Below are 7,804 nucleotides of genomic sequence, written 5' to 3' on the forward strand. Positions count from 1 at the left end.
ACTAATGTTTGTGTTGCAAGAAGAAAGATTATTTATTTTGCAAGGAACATAGCAAGTTGGAAGAATTCAAGAAGGCCTCCAAAGCTCTCAAGAAAAGTTAGAAGAAAGCCACACCTCATTGGCCCAAGATTCAAGTTCAAAGGCTTCAATTTAGAAGAGCAAGTTTTAAGAAAAATTCAAAGGAAAGGCACTCGAGTCGACTCCTACAGTTCCGAGTCGACTCCAAGCAGCAACAGACAGCCGGACAGAAAGATTCATCTTAGAACCTGTCAACGAGTCGACTCCTGAAGAGCGCGAGTCGACTCCGATGTTCACCGAGTCGACTCCAGGGTAGTATGAGTCGACTCCTAGGAGTCACAGGCAGAAAAGTCTGAGAGCAGTTTTCGGGTCTGAGAGCCGAGTCGACTCCAGTAGAACGCGAGTCGACTCCGATGGTTGGCAAGTCGACTCCAAAGAAAGTGAGAGTCGACTCTCAGAGGAACACAAGAAAAAAGTCAGAGAACGTTTTTCGGACTCTGAGATTCGAGTCGACTCCCGCAATACGCGAGTCGACTCCTAGACACCGCGACCCCAAAGAAGACAGAAGACCAATCTGCTGTGTCTGAGAGCCGAGTCGACTCCCGCAAAATCCGAGTCGACTCCTAGACACCGCAACCCCAAAGACAGAAGACGGTATTTTCGTCTCTGAGAGGCGAGTCGACTCCAAGACAGTTCGAGTCGACTCCAAGGCAGCGCGACCCCAAAATACAGAGGATCAGTTTTCGGGCTCTGAGAGCCGAGTCGACTCCAAGAGACTCCGAGTCGACTCGAGGAAGAAAATCAGAAAATATGTCCTCTGGATTCCTGAGAATGAGCCGACCCCTAAGTGCCCGAGTCGTCTCCAGCTATTGGCGAGTCGACTCCAGTTTGGTCCGAGTCGACTCTAGGACAAAGCAAGCACATTAATTCAAATTTGGAACAGTGGCCGAGTCGTCTCCAGTAAAACACGAGTCGACTCCTGCAACAGGCGAGTCGACTCCTGATCGCGCGAGTCGACTCCGATCCCAACGGTAATATTGTCAGGAAGTGCAGACTGTGTCCAACAGCTCTATTTTTGTCTCTAACGGCTATATTCTTGTTTCCACGCCATCTAAAGCTATAAAAACAAGAAGAGAGCTAGGAGAGAACTGATGGAAGTGGGAGAAAACATTTAGAAAAGAGATTACAAGGGAAATCTCCCATAAGCACAAAAAGGGCCATTCAAAGTGAAATAGAGAGAAGAAGAGCATCCAAGTGAATCCCAAAGCTTCCTCTTCATCCGTGTGCTGCCTCGGAAATCCTCTACTTCGTGCCAAATCAGAAGAGGGTCAAGTAAAGAAGAAGCCGAGCTCCTTCATCTTCAAAACTCGGTTGAGGGCTTCTCTTTACACTATTTTGTTTATATTGTTATATTTGCTTGTTTAAGAAGCTTTGATTTGTTTTAAACTTTGTTTTTAATATCTTGTAACTTGATTCAATCAAGGGATTGAATCAAGGGGTTAAGGTTTGTTGGTGAGCCAAATGAAAAACCAACGGTGAGAGGTTTGTTGGTGAGCCTAGGTTGAAACCAACGGTGTAAGGGTTTGATTGTGATCCCGAAAAAACAATCGGGGTGGTTCTAGTCGGTGAGCCTGGAAAAACCGACCGAGTTCGTTGTGCGCTCGTAAAACAACAAGTTGGGTTGTGAGCTTGTAAAACAACCGGCTGTAATCTGTAGGATTATAGTGAAATTCCCAAGAGGTCTTGGGGAGTGGATGTAGGTGCTGGGATGCACCGAACCACTATATGTTTGTTGTGTTTGTAATGCCTCTTGTCATTGTCTAACTAGCACACTTACTTACTTAGATAGATTGCTTGCTTAACTGTTATCCGCGCATCCTTTAGTTGCAAGCATATTCAATCAAGTCACATTCTATACATCAAACTGTTGCAAAGTTTGACTTTCACTGTGCATCCATACAACTTAGCATAATTAATCAAAAACTTTCAGAAGTAGGTTAAAAGTTTTAAAAGACCCAATTCACCCCCCCTCTTGGGTTGTATCTACTGGGCAACAAGTGGTATCAGAGCAGGTGCTCAAATATTATTTGTAGTCTTAACCGACTAGAGCCAAAGATCATGACAACCCCACATAACGTATTACTTGCTGAGGGACTTTCTACAAACAGACCTCCACTGTTTGATGGATCTAACTATATTCAATGGAAAGCTAGAATGAAAATCTTTACTCAATCACAAAACTATGAGTTATGGAATGTCATAACAAATGGCCTACACACACCCACGAAATTAATTGAAAGTATGTTCGATAAAAATTTGGCTGAACTAAATGCTAAGGCCATGAACCTTCTCTACTGTGCATTTAATAAAAATATTTTCAACCAAATTTGTATATGTTCATCTGCCAAACAAATATGGGATACTCTTGAAGCAACTTATGATATTTTCGAAGAACCCCATATTAGTTTACTTGAGGATAATTGCAAGACTAACATTGAGCATGCAGGAAACACTCTAAATCAGGAAGAAAGATTCAAAAGCTTCCTAAAGACAAAGAAGAAGAGGAAGGTAGAAGAAAGGAAGAAAGAGATAAAAAGGAAGAAAGCCTTGACCAAGAAAGAGTCAAGCAAGAAATTAAAAGTTAGGAGCAACAATGATGATATTAGCTCCAAGGAACTACAAGAGGTAACTAACTCGTGCTTTATGGCACAAGAAGACAAGGTAAAATCTGAATCTACTCTTACCTCAAATGATTTTCAAGAAGAATTCTCTTATGATGAATTATTAAATGCTTTTCATGATTTGTATGGTGAATGTAGAAAATTAGCTGTGAAGAATAAAAATCTTAAGAAACTAAATCTGAAAATTTCAAAAGAAAGAAATTCTAATGATGAAATACAAGATAAACTAAATTCTGAAAATGAAATTTTAAGGTTAAATTCAGAACAATTAATTCAGAAAAATCAGAATTTAATTAAAGAAAATCAAAACTTAAGTAAAGAAATTAACCAATTGAAGTCTTTTATTAACAAATTTACTGTAAGTTCAGAAAGATTAAAAATGATGTTTGAAAGCCAACATGCAGATTTTGATAAATCAAAATTTGGCTTAACTCCTTCACTTAGCAATGAATCCCTAAAGAAAAAGGTTATCAATTCACCAAGCAATCCATTAAATAAGATAACTTATTTCAAACATGAAAAGAATGGGCATAACAACTTTACCTATCGTTCTAACATAATTAAATCAAGTAGTAAAGTTATTACAATTAAACAAATTTGGGTTCCAAAAGGAACTATATGTCCTAACTCTCAAGAACCCAAGCAAGCTTGGGTACCCAAAATGAAAATATGAGGATGTAGATTAAGGTGTGCCAAGATACCCATGAAACAAATAGAACTTTCATACAAATGGGTGCTCTAGACACACATTAAAGAGTGAAACTTAAAATACACTTATGAAAAGTAATAAAAAAATTAATAATAATGAAATCAGTAACCCTTGCATCTCATCATTACTTTTGCTTTAGTATTTGATTAAAATATGAATTGCAAGTATTGATCAATTTTGTGATATAGAAAATACTTTTGAAAATATTATCAAATCACTTTATTTTATAGTATGATTTACTCACTATTGGATAAGTTGCTAAGAATAACTCTATGAATTCTCTATATGCTTGATTGAGAGTTTTTATCCATGGCATTATTGTTTATCGATCATAGATATGAAAATGTGCACTTGGTATACCTTTGAATATATGCACTATGAATACCAAGATTAAAGAAACCATTTTGGATATAAAATCAACTCATGCTAGTATGTACTTAATCTCAAAAGACCTTGCCTTTGGCTTACTTAGAGTATCTTCTGAAAGGTCAAAGTTTACTATGCATGTTAACTAAGGAAACAAACAAAAATCAATTTTTAAATCTAAAAATATTGTTTCCAACACTAAGTTTTCAAAAGCTTACATTGGTTTTGTTCTTGGCACTTAAATTGAAATATTTTCTGCATTGGCACAAACTCACAAAAAGGAATCAAATGAAAAAGGTTTGCAAACTATGAATCATGGCATAGTGTTGAAAACCAATTTTGTATTAAGTTGTGCACAGAAGATAATATTGAATGCAATTGCTTCTGCACCAAGAACACCATAAGTTAAAATAGGATCAATAGAATCCTTGAAGAAATGAAGAAGGCAATGTTGTATGATAGTCTGATTAAAAGCTATCATCATTGCTTGTCATATATATGGTATCTATTAGGTCTATTATTGATGAAAACTCCATTTGATCTTCTGAAAAATAGAAAATGATCTATTGCATATCTTTCATATTTTTCAGTAACTTATGATATGCTTGATATGGTCTTTTGAAAATAATGCCAAATCTGATACAGATATTTTTATCTTTGGATATCATTCATCAAGCAATGCATATAGAACATTCATGAAAAGATTCTAGTTGTAGAAATATGAATTCATTTTATACTCTATGAGACTAATGATTTATTATCAAGATACTAAAATTAGATTATATATGTATATGGTTAATCTTTTACATATAACAATCTGAAAACTTGTTAATAATTAGAACCAAATTGAGTTTTTCAGAAATGCACTCAATAAAGAAAAATTGATAACTACTAAAAGACTAAATCAAGAAAAGATGAAATAGATCTTGATGAAATTCTTGCATGATTAGAAGTAAAGATCACCATTATCATTTGTTTGCTTTATGAGCTTTATATTCTGTCAAATGAATGTGTAGAATGCACTCCTATGTGGTTATTTCATTAAAAAGGAGATCTATGTTAAATAACCACCATATTTGAAAACACTCATTACAAATATGTTAAAGCAATATATAATTTGGAACAAGCATCAACAGCATGATACAAAAGCTTAAGCAACCTTTTTGATAGAAAGTAATAGTGATAAATCTTTGCATCAAAAAGAAGAATTTGTGATATCTTACTTGCTCAAAGTTTACATTGATGACATCATTTTTGGTTCTACTAATGAAGAGTTATATGAAGACTTTACTTAGCTCATGCAAGGAGAGTTTGAAATACGTATGATGAATGAGTTAACATCTTCTCTCAAACTCCAAATTAAGACAAACAGGAAAGGGGATCTTCATTGACCAACGTTAGTCCACAAGAAAACCCGTATAGAAGATTGGCATGAAGAAGGTATATCTATGACCCCATCTTGTAGAATTTGAAAAGGATGAGCAAAGTAGATCTATTGTTTAAAGCTGTATTGAAGCATGATAGAATAATTATTTTATCATACAGCTAGTAGACCTGAATGTATGCTTATTATGTGACCTTATGCAAGACTTCAATCCAACTTTAATGAATCATATTTTGAAAGAAACAACCGTTTAAGATAAGTTGATTAGAACCTAGCTAACATATCCTTTTGATAATTATCTTAAATAAATAGAATCTAAACTAAATTGATTTTGGAAATAAGAAATTGATTTGACCTTGATAAATCTTTCCATTGCCTCACATGCTTGTCCTTGAACTATCTTGGTTAATGAAACTATTTCTTTAGTTCAAGTGATATGTGCTTGCTTATATTTAGGCAATCTCTTGAGTAAAGTGACTCAATATTCAACTATTATCTTATCTTAAATTGAGTCATCTAGTTAGAAATATGTTGGATGAATGGGTTGTATCTTAAAGAAACTAAAGACTTTCTTTCAAGAAAGAAAAGGAGTTTGGTAATAATGCAGAATCCTTGAGCAAGAAAATGAGTGATTTCAGCTTGAAGGACACCTCCACATAAGATACAATAAACATTCACATGCAAACAAGAGAGAGGATCTTCTTCAGCCAAAAGTTCACACATAAGAAATCTAGTTTGGCTTGAAGAACATATAATGAACAAGTAATTCTAGATATCTCTCTCATAAATTAGCTGAGCAAAGTCAATAACTTTAAATCTTATTATGACATGATTAAAATCATTAATTGTTAATCTTTTGATATCATGTCCATATATGTATTAATTGACTTATGCTTTTGGAAATTGTTTCATGGTTTGCTCAAACTAAAATATTTCTATGGATATATCATAACCATGAAATACACAAGTATATGATTAAAACTTTGATTTAGAATGACTTGTGAGAAGCTACGAATTCTTGGGCATAATGAAAATGTTGTTTGCATGATATACCTCTATATGATACATTTGATTATTTCTTTATTCTGCTCTTTCATGTAAATTACTTGAGAATAACAAAATGAAAGAGAGATAAAGAAAAGAAAATGAACATTATTCAAGAGAAGTAAAGATCTAAGTAAAAGGCAAATACTTCAATCTTAAGGAAAAGCAAAACAAGCATAATATATTCGGCACATTTGGAAGGAATAAAATCCATAATTAATTACACTTAAACAGGGAGAGTTTGAAGTAAACATTTTAACCTTTCTATATTGCTCATCATAGGGATGGTGCCAATGGGGAGGCTAGTGATAGTACCCGGCACTATTTGACCCAACTATTCGGTGTAGGGCATATTAGGGACGGCACAAGAGGGAGGCTAGTGGTAGTACCTCGTGCCCCTTCCCAACTCCACCGGATAGGGAGCAAATAGAGTATAGAGCATAAGAAAGTTATAAATGAAAGACAAAGTAAATGAAAGTATATAAGAAGAATCAAGTCAAATTTTTTAATCACTTGAAAACACACTTTAAGGATGAAATCAGTGCAAAATTATATTTAAATAGGGGGAGTTTATTTGAAAAGAATTGATTTTGATCCTTGACATTCTTTTTCTTAATGCATGACTTAACACATGATATATTTTGCATATGGCATGATGTTCTGAATTGTGGATTCTCAATATTTTGTAATATTCCATGATTGGATAATCTGATTGAATGTTTGAAATACTATATGAAGTTATTTTATTTTATTATTGAAAAGAAATTTCAGATTTGTCGTTCACAATCATCTCTAAAATCTGAAAGTTGAATAAATTTGTAAAAAGGAGAAGAGAAGGATATCTCTATTTAGGGAAAATAAATTGATTTTGTTCTATCCTTCAACTTACCTAAATTTGGTATATAATGTTCTAATTCGTACCAAAACTCAACATTAAATACAAAGATTCTGAAAGTGCTCTAATGTTATTGAAATATGTGTCTTCAATTGTTGCCCAAGGTGACAACCCAAGAGGGGGGGTGAATTGGGTCTTTTAAAACTTTTAAACTACTTCTAATCTTTTAGATTAATTATGCTAAGTTGTATGGATGCTTAGTGAAGCTTAACCTTAGCAAGAGTATGATTCTAATCTAATCAACTATTAAGCAGTGGGTTCAATAAAAGATTAGTCTAATTTTGCCCTAGTATGCTATTCAATTTAATGATTGAGTAAATTGATTATGCTTGCAACTAAAGGATGCACGAAGAAGAGTTAAGCAAGCTTAATATCTAAGTAAGTGAGTGAGGAGGTCAGTCAACAAAGAGCATCACAAACACAACAAAAATATAGTGGTTCGGTGCATCCCAGCACCTACATCCACTCCCCAAGACCTCTTGGGAATTCCACTATAATCCTACAGATTACAGCCGGTTGTTTTACAAGCTCACAACCCAACTTGTTGTTTTACGAGCGCACAACGAACTCGGTCGGTTTTCCCAGGCTCACCGACTAGAACCACTCCGATTGTTTTTCCGGGCTCACAATCAAACCCTTACACGTTGGTTTTACCCTCGGCTCACCAACAAACCTAAACCCCGTTGGTTTTCCCCTTGGCTCACCAA

Source organism: Phoenix dactylifera, chromosome 4 (genome assembly GCF_051530095.1).
Source record: "Phoenix dactylifera cultivar Ajwa chromosome 4, Ajwa_hap1_PhDact_Kaust_v1.1, whole genome shotgun sequence".
NCBI classification, from domain to species: domain Eukaryota; kingdom Viridiplantae; phylum Streptophyta; class Magnoliopsida; order Arecales; family Arecaceae; genus Phoenix; species Phoenix dactylifera.